The 24,758-nt window shown below is 40.8% G+C and overlaps 1 pseudogene; it reads left to right on the top strand.

Moving 5' to 3' along the window:
* The first annotated feature begins 5,011 nt into the window (after positions 1-5,011).
* LOC139925101 (E3 SUMO-protein ligase ZBED1-like) lies at positions 5,012-9,961 on the top strand (annotated as a pseudogene).
* The last annotated feature ends 14,797 nt before the right edge of the window (positions 9,962-24,758 follow it).

Here is a 24,758-nt window from a genome sequence, read left to right as displayed (position 1 = left end):
TTAGCCGGGACAGCAGTTAATGTCAAGCGAGGTTTGACACACTATGAAGTTTGTATTTTAAATACAATGAATAATGAGAAAAAGTTAAAAAATCTACTTATATACGGCATGCATTGCAAAATTATCGGGGTAAACTAGACAGTAGTAAATGGGCTGCAACACTAAATGACACCGTTATTGTCCTTTACGGTGGATATTTTTTGCAGCACAGAGATTCTTTAATGTCCCATCCCGGTTTCGATATCTTACCCCAGTGGGGAAGATAGCACTTAAGCCTCCCTCAAAGCCAGGGGAGGCACAACAGACCCCACCCTAAAGCCTCTGAATGGATTTTCTGGCCTCTCTTCCCGTCTCAGGCTTGCTCTGTCACCTTTATAGTGGTTTGCGGTCGGGGGTTTATTAAACCGGACTGTGTTGAGGCAGCTGTGTCAGTCAGGGATATCCAGGGATGTTTTGCTGAGCATGCATGCTCTTTTACAGCACCATCCATCTTCACACACACAGTCAAACACATTCACACCTATAAGCTGCCCAGTACAACCACAGTGTTCTGCTGCTGGCCACTGGAGCAGCTGAGGGGGTAAATGCCTTGATTAAAGGAATAGTTCACCCAAAAATGTAAATCCGGTCATTATCTACTCATCCTCATGTGAGTGTTTTTTCTTCATACAACTTACCAGGAGTTCTCCAGGCTCGCTGCCGGAGAAGCTTTCTTCTAAACAATTGTAGTAAATGGAGGCCAGACCTTTAGGCTTTAAAAAGGGCAAAAAAAATTCCATAAATGTCTTCCATATACCTTGTGCAGCATAATCCAAGTCTTCTGACGCCATGCAATCCCACTGTGAGTGAAAATAAATAAATAAATAAATAAATAAAAATATATATATATATATATATATATACAGTATAATTTATTTAATGAAATTGAGTCTTCCTCCATTGTATTCACTTTATTTGTTTTCCCCACCCAGGTTTGGGATTTGAGTCTGTCTGGGATTTAAGCTGTCGACCTTCCAGTAACAAACACACATTACACAAACAAGGGACAAAACAACATTCCCAGACAGTAGATAAAAAAAATAAAAAGCATTTCACACACACACACACAGATATATATATATACACACACACTGCTGGGACGAGTAAAATCATCAAAGCAAGTATCCTAATAATACAGTACTTAAAAATAGCCCTAAGCTATTTAAAGCATCTTCACTAAGCAAAATGTGCTTAATGAGTTTGAGGTATCAATCTTTGAATTATGTATTCTGAATAAGGATTTGTCCCTGAATGACCTTTCTGGTGTAATGAAGGCTAAATAATTTAATAAATGTGAGAAGTCTTTTTTTTTTTTGTCCTTTTCTTGCCCTCGGGGCTGCTTTTATCTGACCTAGTGAATATTATTCACTAGATTATACAGGCTTTCTTCTGGAAGAATGCATCCTGGAGAGAAAAAAAGATGAGCATGACTCCCTGAACCAGGTTTATGACCCACTTGTGTGTGTGTGTGTGTGAGAGAGAGAGAGAGAGAGGGAGAGAGAGAGAGAAAGACAGAGAGAGAGTGTCTGTGTGTGCTTGAGTGCATGTGGATGTGATGAGCGTGATTCTTGGTGCTATGAACCTGAATAATGACCCATTGATGTGTGTTTGAGTGTGCGTGCATTCAAGTGTGTGTGTCTTTGTGTGTTTGTGTGATGAGCATGACTCACTCTCAGTGTTCTGAACCTGGATTATGACCCTGTAGTGTGTGTGTGTGTGTGTGTGTTGGTGTCGGTGCGTTAAGGTTAAGGTTTACTGTATTGTCCCCCAGAGGAGAAATTTGTATTGGACTTAGAACACTGCATAGTACACAAAACACATCATAGTTCATAATAAAAGATATAACATTGTTTATCATAAGAAATATACAGTATATAGTACCTGCAATACGCACCTACCCTATATAGGTTGCAACCCGGTCTCACGACAGTTCGTGAAATAGTCACGAAATTTAATCTATTGATTCGTGTACATGGACACGATTTTTCCATTTTTTTCATGACATTCAGAACGACTTTCAAACTAGTGTATTTCAATTGGAAGTATCTTTCGTGCCTGCAACACGTTTTTTTTTTTCTGGCAGTCGGGACTCAGGAAGTCGTGTGACATTGAAATAAAACAGTGGCCGGGGTGGCGGATGGGTAGCCTGGTAAGACCATCCTGATCACGTGACCTCACATTCTGTTTCGCTCCACGGGTCAGTCTGGACTTCCAGCCGCCCACATCATTTCTTGAAATTACGATGTAACCGGGCCAATCAGTGACTGCGCCGTAGCAAAACAGTAATGGCGTCTCCCGAAGCAACGAGCGTTAACGTTAACGTTTACGTTTGTAGAGTAAACACAGCCATAAGTGCAGTTATTGCAGAAATAGACTCAATAACAACAATTAAACAAAAACAAGAGTATGCACTAGCGGAGTTTCTCGGCGGAAAAGACGTTTTCGCCGTTCTTCCGACTGGATTTGAATTTGGATTCGCTGATTGGCTGAAGGAGTTTGTCTGTCAAGGCAAGTACTCCCGCCCACTGAAATCGATGTGGGCGGCTAGAAGTCCAGACTGATCCGTGGAGCGAAACAGAATGTGAGGTCACGTGATCAGGATGGTCTTACCAGGCTAGCGGATGGGCGTATACGTTTGCCTTCGATGCCGACGACCGGGGTTCGATTCCCAGCGTGTTCAAAGTACATTTCAACCGTAAGCCACATTTAAATTTTTAACGAACGTTTTTCTTCTTTAACCATGACCAAACCATTTCTCTAACCTTAACCAAGTTGTTTTAGTTGCCTAACCATAACCGTAACACAAGTTGTTTTATTTGCCTAAACTTACGTTTTCAAATTCGTGGTGGAGGAACGTAATTCAGGTCGTGGTGGAGGCACGTTTTTGTAGGTCGTGCTCATTTCACGAAAAAAAAGGTCGTTTTTCACGAAAAAAATGGCAAAATCGTGTCCGTGTACACAAATCAATAGATTAAATTTTCGTGACTATTTCACGAACTGTCGTGAGACCGGGTTGCATATTATGGGTTTGTCTACAAGTGCACATACAATATACAGTATATGTGCATGCACACATATGTGGATAACTTGTGTGTGAATTTGTATTCCATACATGCATGTCACACACACACACAAACACACACAGCTGGCTGAGGAAAATGGGTTATATTGAGAAGCAAGAATGGACACCTACGAACATAAGGGTATACACACAGACACACATGTATGCACACACACACACACACACACACACACACAATGTAGCCCTCATTCTTAAGTGTGTGTGCAGATTGACTCAATTTCTGATAGATTTACTTTACACTGGTCATTTTTAGCTGGGTATACACAAAATCCTCATAGGCTAATGTGGGCTATTGGTGTATACTTGCTTATACACTTAACTAGTAATATACTATCACATACAGTGATATAGCAAAAGTATTCTGTGGAATTGTCTGGTCTGTTGGTATGGTAATGCTAAGGTGGCACACATAAACAGACTAGGATTGTGGTAAATATGGTAAAATCATAGGCGAGCAGCAGAGAGATCTAGCTCACCTATACTTGACCAGACTGAATAAAATGGCAGATAAGATTGCTGCAGATATTTCCCACCCTCTTAACCATGAGTTTGGGGCTCTACCATCTGGACGCAGGTTCAGATGTCCACAGTCTAAAACAAATAGAATCAGGAACTCATTTATGCCTTCAGCCATCACTCAGTTAAACAGGCAGTTTTAGTTTTTAGTTTATTAAGTTTATTTGTCAGGGACCATGTGCAAAAGAGAACATTGATCTCAGAAAAGAGAAAAGATGCTTTGCACCAGATTATAGCTATTTGCTAATTTCCACCTGCAGTCCCAGGGCAGGTCGACATAAAATACAATACAAACAATACAATAAATTACAAAGTACATGTTGAAGTACAAAAAATCACATCTAGTCACATCACCACATTTCATACACACACAGTGGAGATAAGATGGAGCCATAAAAACAGCTAGCCAATTAAATGTAGGCTACTCCAGTCCTACAGTTTTTTTCCTTTATTTTCTTTAAGGTTGCTTGTTTTTACTTTTTTCATTAATACTTGTAAACGATTTAACTCATGATGTAGTTAAATGTGCTGCTGCATTATAAGGTGTGCACTTCAGTATGCACTTTATCCGGATATGTACATATTGTATAATACATGCTGTATAGTATGTATTTTGTCTTGCTATGTGCATGTCACCTGAAGGTTGTTGACAACAAAGCACTGAAACTGTATTAGTATTAGTATTATTAGTACTGCACAGTATGCTTTTTATCGTAAAAGGTGATTACACTTTTACCATGTGATATGAGTGTATGCTGAATGTTGAAATAAGTGCTGTCTGCTGTAACTGTTTTTTAATCTGCAAAACAAATTGCCTCAATGAGGACATTCAAGTTTTCTATTCTATACATTTGTGACACATGGAGTTGAAATTAAATGACAATTAACCATTACTCTTCTTCTCTTCTTCCAGATGCTTATACTGAGCAAGGACTCCGTCAGGAGGGTCCTCAAGGGGGCCCTCTCACAGGACGATGACCACCAATACAGCTGCCGAGAAGAACGCAGGCTAGTCTGGAGTCAGCTACTCAATCTGATCAACAAGGTCAAGGTCACCAATCCAGACCTGTCCTTCACGGACAACCCAAAAGAGGCCACGCTGCATCTCAACATTGAGAATGCACTCTGGATGTTGTCCACTGACTAAGGGATATGCTGGAATATGCAAATCCATCCAACTCCAGATCAGCACTTTGGAATAGATTGTTCGTTGCTGTACCTTCCCGTGCCCCCCAGCAATCCCGTACTTCCCGGGCCTCCGGTACCACCCAGGCCTCAGGTACCACCCAGGCCTCGCGTACCACCCAGGCCTTGCGTACCCCCCAGGTCTCCCGTACCTCTCAGGCCTCCGGTACAACCTCTGTTCAAAGGAACATGAGTGCCGCGGTACCGCCCCATTGCCAGAACGTTGAAACAGCCCTGGCTGAAAATGTGGAGGTTCCTTCTCCACATGGAGGTGACTTGGCTCCTTCTGCGGCTGTGGCACAGGAGGCTACTATGGAGCTCAGTGTGAAATCCCACTGTGTCCCGGCTCCAGCTGACCCGACCACTGAATGTTCAGCTTCTGCTTTGCAGGCTGACATTGTTGTGGTTGAAGATGACTTGACCCCAAAGGTGGAAGGCCCCTCTGCACCTCCAAAAACAACTAATGATGATATTATGGATAAGGAACTCATTGAGTTGGCAAACAAACTCGGGGTTGCCATTGAAAGAGCCAAGGCCAGCATGGATTTGATTGAGACAACGTCAGTTATGGCCGCAGACAACTTGGCTCCAAATGATGAGGCGGCAGATGCCACTGTGGACTGCAGTGTGTCTGATACCCCTGACCTTCCTCCAAGCAACTTGGCCACAAACTGCCTGGGCAAAACCAACAGCAAGGCAGTTGAGTCGGATGACAGCCAAGTGAAGAAGCCCAGGGCAAAACAAGAGAGGGGGAGCAGAAGATTTTCTGGAGGACTCTGGAAAACCCACAGCAAGAAGAAGACTTGCATCGAACAGGAAGAGGACGATGCTTCAGACTTCTTCGATGAAGCCCACGGCAAGAAGGCAAAAAAGAAGAAGGGCATCAGAAGACTTTTCAGAGGCTTCTGGAAATCTCTGACCTGGACACCTGACATCGAACAGGAAGACAACCATGAAGAAGTAAACTTTGCACTGGACTTCGCTTGGAACGTCACTGTTCAAGCCCCCAGCCAGAGAGCCAAAACAAATATGTGCATCGAACAGCAAGATGCTGATGCACTGCCTTCAGTGATCGAACCCACAGCAAGTGGGCAAAAAAGAACAAGGCTAGCAGAAGATTTTGTGGAGGACACTGGAAAACCCACAGCAAGTGGGCGAAGAAAAAGATGTGCATCGAACAGGAAGACGACCATGAGGAAGTTTACTTTGCTGCAGACTTCGCTTGGAACGTCACTGTTCAAGCTCCCAGCCAGAGGGAGAAGACAAAGACCTGCATCACACAGGAAGATGACAATGCTTCGGCCCTCAGTGATGAATCCAACTGCAAGAGGGCAAAGAAGAAGAAGGGTGTCAGGAGATTTTTCAGGAAATTTCTGTGCTGCATGCCTGACCCTGAACAATAAGACCACTATGCTGAAGTCACTGTTCAAACCCACAGCCAGAGAAATTAAAAAAACAGAACGGTATCAGAAGATTTTCAGAGGACTCTGGAAACTTCTGTCCTGCACATCTGGCATAGAACAAGAAGAGGATGATAAGACCTACAGCAGAGATTAACATCATAGAACCATTTCTAGCTCCATCTGTTTTCCTCTTCAAAATAAAAAAAAATAAATATACATATTACTTTATTGGTTATTCATTATTTTATATATGTATTGCTTTTTTATATGTTTAATTTACAACCTAGTGCACTATGATGGATCAATGAAATATCATCTTTAAAAAGTGATAGTACAGCATTGACCTTTACTCCAAATATAATAATAATATAATAATATAATAGGGCGGCTTTCGGCTCTGCGTTGAACTTTTTTCAACTTGGGGTTTTCAAAGCGCAAAAATGCAAGGCGCCTTAGAGCAGGAAAACACAAGGCACCCAGCAATGCAAAAGCAGCACAAAAAACGCTTCACTCACAGTCAGTGTTGGGGCGAGTTACGTAATATAACGCATTACGTAATATTACTAGGGCTGTCAGCGTTAACACGTTAATCGCATGCGATTAATATCAGATGCATAACGCATTTTTTTTTTTGTGTTATTTTGTCCCTTCTACACACCCTTAGTTGGCTAATCAAGCACCATGGATTGCTGCTGCATCCTGCTGGCTGTGTAATTACCTGTGTAATTCACATCGCGGTGATGGATAAAAAAAAACGACACCACTGGGATTTTGAATGGCTCGTTTCACTTTAAAAGACTCCTAGATGGCTCAGTTGACAAATCAAAAGTAATATGCATCTTGTGTCAAATGGAATTTCAATATCACCTAAGTATTTCGAGTTTGAGCTACCACCTACGAGCCAAACATACAGGTGCTAACGTCATCAGCCTAACGGGCAACCGCTTCGCCAAAGCCGGCAAAGCACTATTTTAGAATGTGGGAATCGCCACAGACCTGTGGATGAAACTACATCTAAGAAGTTAACTACAGCGATTGCTAAATGGGTGGCAACTGACTGCAGACCAGTCAACATCATAGAAGACTCGGGTCTAAGGGACGTTCTTCGGTTGGCATGTTCTGATCAGTCATATGCCTTACCGTCGCAGGGAACAATTGTTGCACGCATACACGACCTGTATGAAAACGAGAAAGCAACTAAACTGGAACTCCTGAAAAGTGCAAATGCTGTCGCATTAACCGGGGATCATTGGACGTCAGTCAGTAATCAAAATTATCTTGGAGTAACTGCACACCATATAGACCAGGGGTCTCAAACTCAATTTACCTGGGGGCCGCTGGAGGCAGAGTCTGGGTGAGGCTGGGCCGCATCAGGTATTCCACAAGAAAAGCTTTGTTAAAAAAAATCCAATCTTCTCAAATGTCTATTTTTATTTTTTAACACAAAATAAGATTTAAACGTCTTTATTAACAGTTCTTTAACCTCAATGGGTTCTTCTGAATATGAATTGTCCTGAACATGAATGGAACATTGAAGAACATTGAAGAACTGTTCTTCTGAACATGGCTTTTCCGCTTTTTGAACGTCATTTCCGCTTCTTTTTCCTGTGACAGCAGCACGGCGGTCGGCGGATAATAGCCCGGTAGCAGTCTCCTTTGTTTTTGCGCTCGATGTTCATGTCTTTCATGATGACATGAACACCATGGCATTTGTAGATGGTAGAAAGTACCGGGATAGCGAGCGCAAAAAGGCGACTGCTCCCGGAGTGTTATCCACCGTGCTGTTGTTACAGGAAAAAGAAGCGGAAATGACACCGTGCTGTTGTTGTTGTTGTAAACGTAGTCATAGAAACAAAAAAAACAAATGACATCATATAGAAATATATGTAGTGTTCATCGTGTGAGGCAATGCAAATAGCGCGATGCAAATAAAAAATAATGACCCACAAATAACGGTGCGACCCTATAATTGGTCCGGGTTACCGGGGACTGTTATCGCCGACGGACAGGTGTCGCTATATGACTGCAGACTACATTAGGCTACATTGAGTTCCTTACTTTTCTTTTATCCCGCCGCGTACGCATCACTTTGATTTATTTTGTCAGAGAGAGACATATATACGTATAATGTCCCGCTGGGCAGCAACTTTAAAAACTTTTTTTTGGAAGTGTTGTGAACGCAGCGCGCTGGGACGAATGTCCGCGTGTGCCCAATAGAAACGAGGCAGCCAGCCAGGCACGGAAGAAAACTCTCCATGGCAACGCTGCTGTAACTTTCACTCATTGAGAAATGTTTCTCTGCTTGCATCAAGCCCGGTCGATGTCCCACCCCCGAGAGCCATATACCCCACCGTGATTGGTAGGTTCGTTCAGCTCCGCACACAATACTGTAAAGTGCCATCCATATAAAACTTGCGGGCCGCACTAACATTAAACTTTCATATTAAGGTGGGGGCCACAAAATATCATCTCGCGGGCCGCAATTGGCCCGCGGGCCGCGAGTTTGAGACCCATGATATAGACACTGATTGGACATTGCACCCATTGCACCTGCTTTAACGGTTCGACATACTGAAGAACGACACTATGCAGAAACATATGCCCAGCATTTTTCCGAAGTTGCAGAGCAATGGGATATTGCAAGGAAGCTGACGACAATTGGCACGGACAGTGCACGAAATTTGACAGCAGCAGCAAGACTCCTGCCATACGAACACATGCCGTGTATCGCGCACAGTTTACAGAGATTTATTACAACGGCAATCCGTGACAGTGGTTTCGAGAATGTCTTGACAAAATGCCGCAAACTGGTTGGACATTTCAAGCATAGTCCAGCAAACGCAGCAGAACTGCGACGAGAACAAGCCGAGAATGGACAACAGTTGGAACCGACTACTCCAAGATGTTTCGACCAGATGGAACTCCACTCTGAGCATGATCACTCGGCTTCAAAGAAACAAAGATGCACTCAAAGCTACACTTGATCTCCATCAGCAAAGAAGCACTCCAGCCATGCTGACCAATGCCGAATTCGAGAAAATCAAAAAGCTTGAAACACTCCTTGAACCCTGCAGGTAAGCTACTTAAAAAAATCACAATAACATTTATTTTGTAGAAAATGCAAATGTGATTAATTGTTGATCACTGGCAATTAATTGCAACAAAAGTATTAAATGATGAATTATTGTTTCTTTTATAACTGGCAATTAATTGCACTTTATTTTTCATGGCAGGTAGGTGACTGATCTCCTTGGGGGAGAACAATACATAACCTGCTCAGTGGTGCTGCCTGCACTGTGCCATTTGTTCCGGGTGATAGAAGCTTCTGATGATGATCCAGGCTATGTGCTCCGGTTTAAAGAGGCCTTCACAACTGACCTTTCAAATCGGAAAGAAAGCACTAATGTCCAATGGTTGAAAGTGGCAACAGCAGTCGACCCCAGATTTAAGGATCTGAAATGCCTTCCCAGATCTGAAAGGGAGGAAGTCTGGAGGTTGATTAAAGAAGAGACTGCCCAGCAGCCTAACAAAGAAACAGCTGACACTTCTGTGGATCGGTACAGAGCAGAGCCCAGCATCTCCATGAAAGACTGTCCATTGAAATGGTGGTCTGAACATGCAGGGGCCTACAAAAGCTTGGCACCTCGCACAGAAATACTTAGCTACACCTGCAACGACAGTACCATGTGAAAGACTGTTCTCACTCTCTGGTCACATTGTACAGAAGAAGAGATAATGTTAACAATTATGTTAGCAATTGGCTTAAAGAAAAGAAGTGAAGTATTACGTAATTTCAATCAGGAAGACTACTTATCATTCACTCATGCTTTCTCTTTACCCAATCAGAGTTGGTGAACACTTTCCCTCTTTTCCAGAGAACCGATCAGAGTTAGCCGTCACTTCCCTCTCTTTTTCAAAGAGCCAATCGTCTAAGGGACGGGAGTATATACTCATCACCTTCTATGCTATTGCCCTTCTCTCAGATCTATGCCGTATGGTGCTGTCATTCCAGTCGCTGTGTTTACCTTCGTCCCTCCACCACCCTCCACCACCAATGTCCAGGCTCCAGAGGAACTCCCCGGGGGGACATCCTAATTCCTACGTCTATCCCGGATGTACTCCTAACTTCACGAATGGGAGGAGTTCCTCCATGGAGCTTACGCCAAAGTTTACATCTAGTTTTATGTCATGAATAAACTTTTCATTCGAGCATTCATCGTAGTCTCTCCTGATTGAAATAGGAGAAAAGTTAGCACTTAGACAACAGTTCTGAATCTGATGTGTCTAATGAGTGCAGTTTTTCATTTCACTTTACTGTCATTGGGACATTGTTTTTTTTTCCCCCTGTGCAGTACAGGAGAATTATGAAGATTATATTCTTCATTAGACAATTGAAAATGTTACAAATATCCTGCTGTGGCAGCCCATTTTTAGACCGTTCTGTTTACTTAAATTGTAAGAAGTAGACATTGTATTAACTGGGTCTACATTGCACTTCTTTTGATTTGAAAGAAATAATATAAAAGATCATAAAGTAAATTTTTTCTTTGTGTTCTTTGATTCCCAATCAAGACACTGGTAAGAATTGCTTTACCTTGTTAATATGGACTTAAAAACTGTTTTGAAATGCAAAATAATTGTAAACATGCGATTAAAAACACAATTCATTGCGATTAACTATTGAAATTCAGAGATTAATCGCGATTAAGAAAATTAATCGTTAGACAGCCATATTATTACAGTTACTTTTGTGAGTAACTGTAATAATATTACTTAATTTAAAACAGTAACTTGTTACTGTTTTGGTGCACAGCTGCGATGATTCAAAGAGCAACTTAAGTAAAATATGTATATCCCCTCTTTTTTTCTCAGCTACTGTAGGTCTGACGTAACCTCTTGTTTAAGCGCAAATTATACTTGCACGTCAAACCACGCCGGAGCTCCGCCGGCGGTCCGGAGTAGGTCCGGCGTCGCCCGCAGAGGGACCTGCCCGTGTCTTACGTGCACCTCTCCAAAAATGTAACTACACGTACGGCGACGCATGACCACAAGAACGGTGATTGGCCCGTTTTGTGTTTCCTCCTACCTGTATTCGGTTGCTGTCCGCCGATAGTGAAAACAATGGAGTAGATAGAAGAGAGACGAGCTGAGGAGGGATTTGTAGGACACTTCATCCCCAAATTATAAAGACTACCAGATGTCACTGAATTAATGGTGAGAAATATCCCAGAACATGAGTTTAAGAGAATGTAAACACTACTACTTCTTCTGTTATTACTTCTGTGTTAACAAAGCACGCTACTGCCGTCTAGTGTTTCGGTGGTGTACTGCACAATCACCGACGGAGAACCATAAATGCTTGGACCGCCGGAATCATCTATGCCTTTCCTCCGGCGGCAGTTCGACGGAGAAGTCTAATTCGGGCTTTACTGTCCGCGCGCACGCTCCGTCGCCCCTTCTAGAGCGTCCGTCATTTATAAATCGTTTAAAATGTACCAAAAACAGAAAATCAAGTTATGAGCTTTTTTTTATACTTCAAGTTGTCATCAATGAACCGGAACCGGAAAATATATCTGGTGATGCTGACACGTTTGATTTTCCCCGGGTTTAGTTGTCCTTCACCGGTAGATCAAAAAATGGCTTTGCTGGCTAAGCGTCACGCTTTTAAAACCTTATGAAGCTCTCAGATTGTGCTGTGAGACAGAACCTGACCGCCGTATGTAGTGGAAAGTTACGAAGACATTGTGAGTTGAAGTCTTTTGATCTAAATGTTGTCTTGTTCCTGTTTGATAAAACAAGACCCAATCACCATCACTAAACAGCGGGACCTACCTGCTCTCACCGCCGGAGACAGACGCTAGTTTCCGGGAGGCAGTGCGCCGAAGAGTCGGTAGGAGGACTGACCGGGTCGCGCCGACTTTTCTCCATATAATGTGTCTTGTTTGGCGACTATTACTGTCTCATCTTATTACTGTGTGGGTTGAAGCGCTGGACGTTTTGTATGTATTTTGAAAGCTTATCGTTAGGAGGGATCTGCTTTGTTGTCATACTGTGAATGTTAACACTGACGTAAGGAGACGCCCTGAATCGCCTTGCCATGTATTTGGTACCAAATTAAAAGGGTGTTTTTTTAAATGGAAAAACTTGTGACTGTCAATTTCTTTTTATTTTTGAGATATAGCTGCTTGTTTGGAGTGAGCAAGAAAATGCTGATTTAAGTGAGAATTCTCAATGAACTGCAGCAACATTCTACAATTCTACTGGGGTCTAGAGGGTTAAAAAAGCAGCTTTGAAAATAATTTTACCTACACAATGTTTTATTTTTTAAGAGCTCACTGTGAGCTTGTGGTCATTATGCTACTTAATCCCCATTTAGGCACTTTATTTTATTTACTTATTTATTTTTTGTTAACATTTGCTGCTAATCATGAGTTCTTAATTAGGAGTAGAGATTGTTTTAAATAAAACGTTAAAAGACATTATTTTGTGCCTGTGTCCGATTTTCAGTACCCTACCACCGGTTGGACTTATCAGCATAATCGCCTTGAGTGAAAGTACTGAAGTAATATAACTAGTAATATAACTAGTTACCATATACAGAAAGTAATATGCTATCCAATTGAATTTTGCATGTTAGGTGTTGATTGTCATAAAATGCAGTTTCATGACAATATGTCCTGAAGCCTCAGTGAGATGCCCTCTGCCAGGGAGGTCGATAAAGTTGTTATGGGTTATGTTATGATAGTTAGTTATGTGTGCACCCTATGTAAATACTTGCTTGCAATAATTACTGCCTGTTTGCATTTCCTATGTTGCACTTCCTATGCTGCACTTGTTATGTTTGCACTTTATGTAAATAATTACTTGTTTGCAATTATTACTGCCTGTTTGCACTTCTTTTTTGTGTGTGCAATAGCCCAAACCAAGCATAGAATTTCAGAGGTTGTGTAGTTGTTTGCCTGTATAGTAAGATGCTCTTTGCCAGGGAGGCAGGGATGATACAAAGATTCAAATGGACATTGGTCATGGAGGCATACACACGAGCAGATGCAAACACACGCACTCCCTCTACACACTCCACACACACACACACATACACACACAAATGCACACACACCCACAAATGTCCAGGGTGAAGGACAAAGATCACCGGCAATAAATTCAGCGTGTATTTAATATATTACATCCAAATCTCAATGTAATGACATTAAGCCGAGACACACATGGATTTATGAACTAATTCTGCTAAGGCAAGTATAGTGAAAGTTTTACGTTTTAAGATGTGTCTGAGGATAGGTGGGATTAAAATGCACTGTGAGCATAATATACCATCATAAACTGCCACATATAATAATATACAGCACCTAATAAATGTAATACGTTTGTAAAATCGGATTTTTAAAAGGCCTTGCTTGATCCCTAGCCACAGTGGAAAACTTATGGCACATAACTGTTGTGTGATATGGTGTGCCAGTTTTCTTTGATGCTGATGATGATGATAATGATGGTGTCGGGGGTGTTGGTGATGATAATGACCACAACAATGACAATGATGATCATGACAATGATTATGATGACGAAGAACAGCAATAATCATGATGCGGCAATGATCATGATGATAATGAGTAGGAAGAACACAAAAGAAAACAAATTCTGTGTTTATTTTGTTTCCAGCGAAGAAGGAATAAACCAAACCACCTGCTGAACTTCAGGGCGATGCATTTTTATCTGTGCAACGTAAGACAAATGTGACAAATTTAGACACAGATGTGTTGAAAATGACACATTTGTTTTAAGAGTCAGTCCATCGCCAATTATTCCTCGTTATTCATTTCATGATGATGATTGTAGGGGTGGTGTCGATGGTGATGACAGTAATCATGAAGATGATAATGTTGACTATGACAATGATTATGATGAAGATGGCAATAATGGTGATGATGGATAGGAAGAACATGAAAGAAAAGAGCTGTAGTTGTACTGTGTTTCTGAAAGGAGATAGAGTATATGAATAAAAGATCTGAGAATTTTTTTTTTTTTCCAAAGTATGTTAAAATATTTAAGAGGAAACGGCATTTTAATATTGCACCTAATCTGAAATAAGATGGCTAGGATCTAAACACATAATATATATATAAATAATAATAATAATAAATTTTATTTGTAAATCGCTTTACATGGTACTCAAAGAGACTTTACAACAGTTATGGGAAAAATATATAAAAAAATATAAATATATATATATAAATAAATGGCACAACAGATTCTCAATAGATCCCTGTGTTTAGTTTGGGCTAGCGCACACTTACTCATCAACACAGCGTACTGTATGTATAATGACAACCTGTTGTCATTAACATACATTGTATCCAAAAGTAACACAAAGTTTTGTCCCAAACTAGACACACAGATGCGTTTCAATAGTGTATGTGACACACTTGTAGCAGCTCTAAAGCTAAATGATATGTGGCTCAGTCTGTGTAGGAGATTTCCATAAAATATGATACAAAAATAAGATACTGATTTGACCTATCAGGGACTACTTTCCTTGTTTCCATAGGAAGTGAAGGTGGGTGGGTAATGGGAGACTGCACAGCTAAAAATCACTGCTCAGCGGATGAATACGTGGTTGTTCATCTGAAATAGTTCAAAAAATAAACCTGGCTTCATCAGCTGTATTGAGTTAATCATATGTCATTTTTAAAATTTACAAATCTACTGGCCATATAATAAAAACCACTAAGAACTTATAACTTAAAGATTGGTCCTCTTACTTTGGATAATGCTAGTTTCCTAATATCAGTCAACATGTATGCTAAAATGTTAACATGGAGCACCGGATGGTTGTGGTGTCTCATTTAACAGAATGCCAACATTCCAGTGTTAACTTACAGAAATGCATTGAACTGTATTATTGTCACATTGCCATATGCTTTTCTCACACGTGCCGTGTCCATGAAAGAAATACAGATATTTGTGGACTCACTTTTTCTCGAGGACACTGTCCCTGCAGTCCTGTGCATGCCAGCCCCACATGCCGTTTCCTGGCTAACAATACCACTGCCAAATGCTATTGCTTTTTATTGATTCAAGGTTTAGGTGCATTCACAGCAGCTGTCATTATGAGTGTATCCAAAGGAAAAGAAACGTTTTATTCCGTCTAACATACAGTTTTATAGTTTTATTCTATGAAATTGTTGTTGCTGCTGCCGTTGCATCATGGGAAAAACAACTGTCACCCTGTCACTCTCTGTCGCTCTTCGATTTTCTCCCTCTCTCCATCTCTCTCTCTTCCTCTTGCCTCCACCCTCACCTTACCAACCCCCCCCCCCCCCTCTCCCATTCTCACTGAGGAGTTCAGTTTGGCCTTGAACAGTAATTTGGATTCCCATAGGAGTGTGTGGCATTAGGAGTGTCTTTGAAGCACCTCCCCGCCCCCCCACACACCCCTCCACACATCTTGAAAGCCGTTTCTCTTGTTATGGAGACACTGCGGCCTTGATGTGGTGACCAACCTTGACTCTTTGATTTAATACATCGCCGGTTGATCGTACACAGACGCACAGCCGCATCCTCGCGCGCACGTGTTCTCTTAACGCACCCATGCACGCACACACACCCTTATGCAATCCGCATACGCACCTATACACATACGCAAGCATGCGCAAAAGTGGCCTCATGCTCACACACTCACACACACAATGACATGCACGCACACACACACACACACACTTCAAAGTGAGTTAGGTTCAACAGACTTAATACTTAAACAGCTTCAAAGGAGGAGAGAATGATGTTTTGCATGAGACAAACTTTTATTGAACTTCATAGTTTGATGTCTGCTCTCTTTAATTTCCTTCCTCTTTAATTTCCTTCCTCGTATAGATGTGAGGTGACAGGGCATGTCAGATCCTTTTTTTTCCACCCAGGTGCTCACACCCGGCCCTTGGGTGCTATCAGAATCAGAATCACTTCAATCACCAAGTACAAAACATGTACAGGAATTTGCCTTTGTGGCGTCGGTGTACAGCGGTATTGACAACTTACAGAGATTGACTGACATATTCATGCACAAGGTCCAAGGACAACAGGGGATACAGTGCAAAGAAACAATGAAAGACATACTACAGTCTGGACAGTAGACTATACACATCACTGCATTCAGTATTCCATAATCTCTATTTATGTACATTTGTAAGTTCCAAGAGACAGGGATACATTAGAAGGAGCAACTTGAAATGTTCTACATAAGCTTTTGTAATTAGTATATCGCCCTTCCTGAAATATGTTGAAAGCAGCTTATAAGGTCTATTGAGTGTAACAACAATGGTCACAATTTATTTGATGAAGGGATTTAGGGTTTCATTCCAAAATGACATCCATTTACCTGATGTCTATTGCTCATTGTTTCAAGAAATACAGATCATTGAATCTTATGAAATGATTCATGTTTTGTAACCAGGGGGTTTAATACAGCTAATGACTTCCATTATGCTCCATAGTGAGATTAATTTTCAAGATAGGAATCATTCATCTATTCATTTCAAGTGATGGACACCTCATTTTGGAATGAAACTCAAGGAATTAAAGTCAAAAGAAATTAAAATGTTTCCTCTTTACACGTGGCTCAGGGTGCTATCAGAAGAGTGCAGCAGAGAGGACAACGGCACACTGGAAATAATAACTTTAAAGATAATGGGATTTAGTGTAGTATTCCCTCATTAATATATCATTATGAAGTAACTGGAAATATGTTGAGAGCAGCTCACAGGAGCATTAAAATGTAACACCAGTGGTCATTACAACAATTTATTAGAACAAATCCATAATAAATCCTCATAATTTCCACCTTGGTGTTCACAGCCTGTCCAGGCTGTTCAGAGAACAGTGGCGCTGAGAGGAGAAAGACACGTGGGAGGGAACAATTTCAGGACAACACACTATATAAAAAAAGGTACCAGTTAACCCTTTGGAGTCTAAGCTCATTTTTGCAATTTTGTGATACATTGAAATTTGCCTTTGTTTACCCCCTAAAAAACTGTTTTGACCCCTAAAGCATGATATCCCTTTCCTTCAGCTATGTCTATGGTCCCGTACAGCTCTGCTTCTGATTGGTCTACAGACTTGCTAGGAACACATTGAAAGTTTAGAGTCCGTGCTTTCCGCAGCTTTTTTCCACTTCTTTCTACGTCAAATTACAGATCAAAATGTAAATGTTTGGTTTTCCTTTGTGCAAAATAAGAGTAAGGTTAGCATCTGCACTTTCGATAGTATTTCTCTGCTTTTTTCTATATTGTACAAGCACGAAGTTGCTTGTGCAAACAACAGAAATAAGTCATTTGTTTTTGTTGTTACTGTGACTCCAGAGGGTTAAATACCAGTTCCAATTAGGGATGCTTCCAGTAATTCTGGTCCCGCTGACACCACCAACCCTGATGTGTCTAGCACTTCACCTCTCTGAAGGGCTTCCTCCAGCTTGAGGTCCCTTGAAAGAACTCCCTGTTTTTTTGATACTCTATTGATTCCCCCCTCTGCAAGGAGGTCAAAGTGCATGGTCTTGCTCAAGGACACTTAAGCAAGGTGGATGCTTCATGTCAAAGGAAACTTGAACCAAGGCCTTCTGGTTGAAGAATGGTCCCCCTTCTTGCTATGCCAATGGCTTTCAATCATGTGCCACTATGACTCAAGTTGAGTCTGCAGGTAATTTCACTGAATCTTTCTCAATATGGGTTCTTGAGCGTTCTTGTGTCCTCCATGATGCATTTGACATAATATCTAACAGTCAAAGTAGGACCCCAAAACAAAAGAATGCAGAAAACAGAGGATAGATACACATTTACTTGCCAATCGAGGATGTGAGAATGAGAATGAATGGGAAGCCCCAGGATTCATTGCAAGACCAAACAGTGCAAGTAATTCATAAGTATGTGGATAGCGTTATAAGTTACATTCAGCAGAGTTTTTCTATTTGTGTGACTGGGAGTGTAAACAAGGATGTGGAGGAGATTCACGACTGCGCACACGTGACCGTTTTTCCTTCTAAATCCACTGGCTGTAGTGGAGATTTGCTCTAATGGCGTCAATATCAGTCTTTCACTCACTGTGCGATCGTTGGCTTCAGGAGACTTGGATTATGCTGCAAGAGCTGTATGGAGTAATTTCATGGATATTTTCTGTTCTTTTTCTGCTCTTTTCGGATCTCTAAAGATCGGTCCTGAACAACTTCCGTTTTTTTTGGAGAACGCTGCTACGAAGCTGTGCTCGGAAGCTCCAAACTTCACCAGAGTTTCAACTGGCATGGGGGTGAGCTAGTCCTTTAATATTCAATATTTTGTAGAATGTCTGACCCAAAACACCCCAAGAAACCCCCCAAAAAGGCAAGGAGCAGATATTTGGGACCGCTGACTATAATGGCGATAGCTGCTTTTTTGTTAGCAAACGACGCATTTTGATTTGACAGTGGTCCAGCAAGAAGAAAGTCCTTCCACGTGTTGCATTTAACTCAGCAAACAATGTGAAAGAGTTAATCTCTGTCATGTGACACCTTGTTCTCTCCTCTTCACAGATCTGATAGGATTAGCAGGAGGTAAACATGGTGATGGGAAGTGAGAGAAGCCACTTCCATCAGCCTCAGATCTGTGAAGGGGAAATAACGAGTTAACAAGGGAATCGGAGAGCGATCATCATTATGAATGGTAAAGCCACTCGGAGTTAACAAATAGGAGAGCGATCATTGTTATGGATGGGAGAGCACTTTTGATCTTCCGTTTGATCTCTAATCACTTCTAAACCACACGTATAGACTTACTTGACTTAAAAATTATTTTCATATGTTCATTTTACACAGTCTTTTATTTTCTTGCTATAACTCTTGCTTTTATGTTGTTTGCTTTGATAACATTTGGCTTTGTAATGTAGTTTGTAAATAGTGCTACAGCTAAACTTTATTGTTAATGATATTATTCTATCATCTGAGAAGGATCCACCTTGAACATAACTGTTGAAACCTTTAATTGTTAGTTAATGGTAGCCATTACAGAGACCCACCCTGTACCTGTCCTGTGTTAGTAATGCTGAATTTTACAACATGTGTCTGCAATTAGTAATAAACCGAGGTTTAAGTAAAAATCTGCAGAATTTTCATGTAAATACATATCCATTTTGCTACTCTCTGTCGCCGACTTGATATACCATAATATTGATTCAACCTATACCCAGTTCATGCTCTCAACACCCAGTGTCAGGTAGGTTTTAACCAGGAAAAATCCTCTGGTGCACATCAAGGGATGCATTTTACATTTCCAGCAGCAGCAACAGTGGTTTGTTTGGAATAACCAGAAGAAGAACTGGGTAGTTAGTATGAGCAGCGATAGCCAGCGGATCAGACAAAGAAAACAGCACTCTCCCCCTCCCATCCCTGAAAAAAATTCATGGCAGAATCAATGAAGCGAGCGAGTAAACTTGTTAAACTAGTAAACTTGCTACCTACCTCTTCACTTGTCATTGTGGGACATGTAACCTTCAGCGGGAGAAAAATCTGGCAAAGCGAGACTGGTAACCGGTGGCACTTCTCTGTACGTTTAGCTTAGCTGTTAGCCTTTACCTTGTCCTTGGGGGCATCCTCCACCAGCTTTGCTGTGGTTTGTTGAAAAATGTGTTGCGGTTTCTGTCACCCTCTAGTGATCGGAAAATCGCTTAGCGTAGCTTTAAATAGCAACTTGCAAATTTGTTTACCACAGCGGTAAGTTTCCATGGGGCTCTGTTTACATGCGGTGCTTCCCACTTCTGATTGGTCAAATTGATTCAACAGCCAAATGGAAGCGGGATTTCTGGTAAAGCGTGCTACACAGTGATTTTCAACAGTAGCTGTCAGATTTTAATTTGGTAAAAATCTGTGATATTTAATCTTCGTCAACAGAACATCCAAGGAAAAAGTGATATCTGGGGAATGGAGTGCAAAAACACCTCAGCAATGAGCATTCACCAAAGATGTCACTAACATTAAAAAAAAATGTGAATCTCGCAGATTACCACTTTAAATAGCATGTTAAAATAATTCTTAGCGTTTGTTACCCTGCTTGAGGTACCGGATCGATGGGGATCACTGCAATAGAAAAATGTAGATTGTGTCAGGTAAGATACCAACTGAAAAACATGAAATTGACTCTCAAACAGTTTACTGATTGTCTAAACTTTGGGAACTACCTGCATTGACCTGTTTGGTAAAATCCCCATCCACTTGGTACCCCAGGCAGGTTACAACAAACACAAGGAATTATTTACAAATACCATTAATTATTTACTAGGTGATTTACCAGGTAACCTAAATATTTGTTAAGAGCAGAATTTTCCAATTGCTACGTCTTGTAGCTAGTGCAGCAGAGCAGCAAGCATGTAAAAGTGGGATTTGTACTGTCTTACATCTGTAAGCCTTATAGAGCGTGGGATCTCTATTTTTATTCATTTGTTGCTCTCAGCCAAGCACCTCAAAGTGGATGTGCATACTTAAAGAGTGCCATTCATTCTAGCAAGGGCTACTGCTTCCACTAAGCCTCATTTCCCCTCGAGCTCACGAGCCCCCGTGCTTCCGAGCGTGAGCGACAGCCGTCTTACCAGTCGAAGTAATTCAAAAGCTAACTCTTGACTTAGATGAAGCGTAGCGTCTGAACCCGAGGAATACATTCAACCAAACTTTTCAGCTGTTTCACATCACAGCTGTCTGATGAACTGGCAAGTGTCACTCATTCCTTTTAGCTCCCCTCACTTCACCGACAGCGAGGTCTTTCAAGGAGGGATTTGATTCACCCGACTGTATTCTGCTCAGTGCTTCAGTTTAGCGGCTAATTGGTGGGTAAATAGTCTCAGTCCAAGCAGTGTGTGACCAGTCTGTTTATAACAGGAGGGCATAGCTGAACAATAAGGTGTAAACAAACGAAGCCCGCAACTGCTTTATTCAGAAAAAGGGGATGCTCCAATTAGAACAAAACCGACCTCATCATTACCGACAGTGAAAGTAGGTTCCCAGACTCTGCTTGTTTTTGTTGTGTTGTTTTCCACCATGTTGTGTTCTGTTTACATTCTGTTGTTGTACTCAGTATTTGCTTGGCATCTCGACTTTTTTGTTTGTTTTGAGGTGAAATGTTCTTATAAGCCCCAGATATATATTTTTTTATCTCACCTGCCCAGATTAATAATTTGTTTCTCTTCTTTCCATGTTTTTCTCAGATGTGTTTAACACAGATTTTTATCACTTTGCCTGTATGTTTCATCACTGTGCATATAAACTAAAATGAGGACTAGGTAGGTCAGTCTTTACAGCATTAGCATCAATGCTAATGAACTCCATCAGAGCTCCATTGTGTCACATCAAATTCATATATTAGCATTTAGCATTTTCCATTAGCAATGACTGGCATGTTAGCATTAGCATCAGCCCTCAGAGCTCTATTTTGTCACGTCGGAGTGGGACGTGACACTCTCAAATTTGAATGGCTTTTGGATAAATTTCCCAAAATGATTCTAAATTAAATTAAATACAGTTTTCTAATAATAAAGCTGCATTATGTGGCTGCGAGAGATTTTCAAAAGTTTGAAGGACTTCATTACCCAGTTATGTGTCATTAATAAACTGCGCACACCTAAACTTGATCTTCTGGTTGGTCGGAGTGGAGATGGGGGAAAAAAATCTTGGCTTCCTGCTGGAGAACTGTGAATGTCATCAGCACCACACTGCTCATTCAGCATTTGTAAGACAATAAGAAAAACACCATGTGTGATGGAAATACAGCAAATACACAGTACAGTGTGCACCATATTACAGATGTTTTCATTTTTTCTTGGAATTTTTAATTCATATATTGCCTATAATTCTTATATTCATCTATATTATACCTTATTTTATCCAAGTTTTTTTTCCTCTCTGCCTCGATACTTCTTCGTCTGATGTTTTGCAAATGAGGCCATTGCTTGTTTGATATTATCAATGTATTGTTTGATACTTTTGAAACAAATGTAATTCCACAATAAATAACCAATTCAAGTTTTGGTTTCAACTTGATGTGTTACAATATTTTCTAAAACAATGACTTGTCTTCTCATCCTTGAATCTAACTAAGGATAACTGCTGATTCATACCACCATCAATTGCCTTCATCATCTTAGATTTTTCTATGAAAACACAATGAGAAAAGAGCCAAATGAGTTCCTAATGGTCACCAAACAAGTAGATAGCATGGGAAAATGGGAACAAACCGCACACTGTTCCAAAATAAGGAAAAAGCCAAACTGAGGCTTACTGATGCAAAAAATATTTACATACAAATTGTGTAAAAAAAAAAGTACCAAATGAAAGGTGAGGTGACTTGCCCTTTTCACTTTTCCATTTTTTTAATGACACTTCATGAGTGGAAGTCTGCCAATTAACACGATTGCGGCTGGATCAGTCATGCTCACACATTCAGATTAAACTATCAGCACTTTAAATACCAAGCAACACGTGTCTCTTAAAGTGAGGGTGGTTGCTTTATACTGGTGGGTCAGCAATATTAGGAGCGGACAGGCAAGACAGTAAATGTGTACAGAGTAGGCTATAGCCACAGGGAATTCCCACTGTTTACTACAATTGCTTTTTTTAACAGTTAAAGTTACCACGACAAATCACAAGATAACTCTTAGAATGCATTGAACATCATAAATTGATAATATATGACAGCGGAAGAGTATCCAATGGTTAATTTTTCCTTTCAAGAGGCATTAAAGCTCACATCACAACGAAAATGCATTTTGCTTCCTTAATGTGATGTATTTCCTGTTGAAACATGATATATGGGGCAGGGATGCAGGAAGCAATTATTCAAAAGTGTAAAGGGGTGGAGGGGTGGATTGTTCAAAAAGCTGTGATGGTTTTATTGGTTGGGATTTTTATTTACACCTCCTGGTACACAATGAAGATTTTCTGTTTTGTAGGAAGTAAAAGTAATGAGATTTTGATATAAAAGCATATTAAAATAAAATGTTTGACCTTTTTTTGCATAAATTGTCAAATAGGTGTATCATGGTATAATAGAATGAGTAAAAAGTCATTTTTCATTTCATTTCATTTTTTCACTTAATGTAATCTACTACCTTTATTGGTGACCAGTAGGAATTGCAACATCATCGGAAGTTGCCTCGTCCTACACAAGTATCTGCCGTTTTTTTGCTATGGGGCAGTAAAAATGTTACTTATTTCCCCTTTATTCCCCGCCATGTTGCTTTCTGTTTTTGTTGTTGGCTAGTTTTTACTACTGATTCCGAGCAGGCAGGTCAGGAGCACAAACTCCACCCAGCTGGTACATCACCGCCTGACCAGGAGCCGATAAATGAGCGCACCCAGACTGATGGGTTGATTGAAGCCACCTGTGTGGATTTGAGCTGAGCCTAAAGAGGAGCACATCCCTCCCTGACCAGACTGAGGCAGACATTTGCTGTTTCTCCTCTTCTTTTGGTGTCTTTTTGTGAATAAAGTTGCATCCATTATGCGTTAAACCTTGTCTGTTGTCCCTCTTGTGTTGTGACTGTCGGGTCGTAACAGAAGTGATGCAGCAGCTCACGTCTTCAGTAAGATCCTCCTCCTCAACTCAGTTTTCAGTCCAGACTGGAGGGCGCGTATCACTCACCCCTCACCTCACCTCACCTTCCCCTGCCTCTCCCTGCCTGAGGACAACAGACTGTCTGATTGGTCATTTCATAGTCAGAGAGCGCCCTCTGCTGGCAGCTGAGGGAGGCTGCAATGCAGAGCACATCAGTCTTTAAAAACAACAACAAAAAACATATTTCATATCCATATTTGACATTTTTGTATGATTATTCAGCTACCTAAACTACACTTGATTTAAAGTGAAAATCCGCATGGTAAATGATGATCATGCTGTTGCTCAGTTGCATATGAAGATGCAGCTTTGGACAGCTCACACAGTCTGGCTTCAGATACTGTACAGATACAGTTTATTCCTGATTTTGGACAGTCTGGTCTAGATTTATGAATATGACGTTGTATCTCACAAAGCCAGAAGTCAGGAGACAAACCTTGGTGCTGCTGCATAGACAGATTTTTTATTATGTTTTTTGTGACACAACAGCATTAACTGGGGTATTTACAGTATTGGGATATTAGGATATGGACATATTTGCTCATTCCTATACCCGCCTTTATTAAATATTAATTTAGCAGATATTGTTTGTCCACAGAGGCAGTCTGTAATGCGTCCCTGGTTTTGTCTCTTAGTGACGTCACACATCAGAGTCTTGGCTGTCTGGTTGATTTCTTTTGGACAGAGTTGTTCATCTTCACAAATACTGACTGAACTGTCCAATATCACAGGAACAAGCCCCTGTGAATTCTGCTTAAATATTAATTTTCACTTTGCCTGTCACTTCAAAAGAATGAAAACATTACTTGGGGCTTGGCAAATGAAACAAAATGAGTTATTTATTTACATGATATTAGTTATTTATGTATGTAAATAATAAAACAATAAATAAACCATTTATTT

The sequence above is a fragment of the Centroberyx gerrardi genome, chromosome 5 (assembly GCF_048128805.1).
Source record: "Centroberyx gerrardi isolate f3 chromosome 5, fCenGer3.hap1.cur.20231027, whole genome shotgun sequence".
NCBI classification, from domain to species: Eukaryota; Metazoa; Chordata; class Actinopteri; order Beryciformes; family Berycidae; genus Centroberyx; species Centroberyx gerrardi.
This window is presented reverse-complemented; position numbering and strand designations above follow the sequence as displayed.